We start from the raw sequence: 2,343 nt of genomic DNA on the forward strand, positions 1-2,343 counted from the left end.
TTTATAGATGACATTTTGAACTATTCGAAAAATAAGAAGGAGCATGAGAAACATTTAAGGATGATTCTTGAATTACTATCAAAAGAGCAATTGTACGCCAAGTTCTCAAAATGTGAGTTTTGGTTGCATGAGGTACAATTTCTCGGTCACGTAATCAACACGGAATGGATCAAGGTGGATCCGACTAAGATTGATGCAGTTATAAACTGGGAATCACCAAAGTCAGTATCGGAGATCCGAAGTTTTCTAGGCCTAGCAGGGTATTACCGAAGGTTCATCTAAGATTTCTCCAAAATAGCAACGCCTTTGACAACACTGACAAAGAAGTCAGTTAAGTTTGATTGGGGGACGAAACAAGAAGAAGCATTTCAGACACTTAAGGAGAGACTAAGCACTGCACCGGTTTTATCACTATCGGAAGGAGTAGAATATTTTGTCGTTTATAGCGATGCATCAAAAATGGGTTTAGGTTGTGTACTAATGCAGCGAGGCAAGGTCATTGCATATGCGTCACGTTAGTTGAAAGAACACGAGAGGAAATACCCAACTCACGACATGGAATTAGCAGCTGTTGTCTTCGCGCTAAAAATCTGGAGACACTATTTGTACGGTACGAAGTGCATGATCTATACTGATCATAAGAGCCTTAAGTACTTGTTTGATCAAAAGGAGCTAAATATGAGACAAAGAAGATGAATGGAACTACTTAAGGATTATAATTGTGAGATTCACTATCATCCAGGTAAGGCAAATGTAGTTGCCGATGCACTTAGTAGGAAGGAGAGAAACAGACCAATCAGGGTTCGAGCCATGTGGATGAGTGTTAAAGTGGAGCTTCTAGACCGAATACGAGATGTCCAAAAGGAAGCTTTACTCGAAACGAACGTCAAAAATGAGAGAATGATTGGACAAATTAAGACTTTGACAGCTAGACTAGATGGAATATATAGACATGGGAATCGGGTTTGGATTCCTAGTTTGGGGGATCTAAGAAATGTAGTGATGGATGAAGCACATAAGTCCAAATACACTATGTATCCAGGTAGTAATAAGATGTATAAGAACATAAAAGAAAGCTATTGGTGGCCTGGTATGAAAAGGGCAGTAGCTAGCTACGTGGGAAAATGTTTGACGTGATTGAAAGTGAAGACCGAGCATCAAAGACCGTCTGGAATGTTGCAACAAATGGAGATCCTAGTATGGAAGTGGGATATGATCACGATGGATTTCGTCACCAAACTTCCAAGGACGGTAAAGGGACACGACGCCATATGGGTAATTATGGACCGACTAACGAAATCTGCTCACTTCTTACCGATCAGCGACAAGTATACATTAGAAAGATTGACCCAACTTTATGTCAATGAGATCGTGTCGAGACATGGTGTACCGATATCCATTGTCTCAGATAGAGATGCTAGGCTTACTTCGAGATTTTGGTCAAGTTTTCAACAAGAAATGAGAACACGGTTGAACATGAGTACTGCATATCATCCTCAAACTGATAGCCAGAGTGAGAGGACGATACAAACACTAGAAGATATGTTGAAAGCTTGTGTGATTGACTTTGGAGGTAGTTGGGACAACCACCTCCCATTGATAGAATTTGCTTATAACAATAGTTACCATTCGAGTATCAAGGCGGCACCATTTGAAGCGTTATATGGCCGTAAATGTAGAACTCCAATTTGTTGGGCAGACATTGGAGAAATACAACTAGCTGGACCCGAGTTAGTCCAACAGACATCTGATAAAATAGTACAGATCAGGGAGAGGTTAAAGATTGCGCAAGATAGACAAAAGAGTTATGCGGATAGAAGACGTCGACCTTTGGAATTCCAAGTAGGTGATAAGGTCTTGTTGAAAATATCGCCATGGAAAGGGGTCGTAAGATTTGGGAAGAAATGTAAGCCAAGTCCAAGGTATATCGGACCATTTGAGATAACTGCAAGAGTAGGAGCAGTTGCTTATCGGTTGAAGCTACCAAAGGAGTTAGGTGGTATTCACAATACCTTTTATGTGTCAAACTTGAGAAAATGTTTAGCTGACGAATCAACTGTTGTGGATTTGGAAGACATCGAGGTTAACGACAACTCGCCTATGTGGAAGAGCCAATTGATATATTGGATAAAAAGACGAAAAGACTAAGAAACAAAAGTATACCATTGGTATTAGTTAAGTGGAAATTCCATAAAGACGCAGAAATGACGTGGGAACCAGAAGAAGAAATGAAAGCTAAATATCCTCAATTGTTTTAGCGAGTATTAATTCCGAGGACGGAATTTCTTGAAGGACGGAAGAGTTGTAAAACCCAAAAATTTCGAGGAATAAATAATTTATCTT

This window comes from Cynara cardunculus, assembly GCF_001531365.2.
Source record: "Cynara cardunculus var. scolymus isolate 2C chromosome LG 4, CcrdV1, whole genome shotgun sequence".
Taxonomy (NCBI): Eukaryota; Viridiplantae; Streptophyta; class Magnoliopsida; order Asterales; family Asteraceae; genus Cynara; species Cynara cardunculus.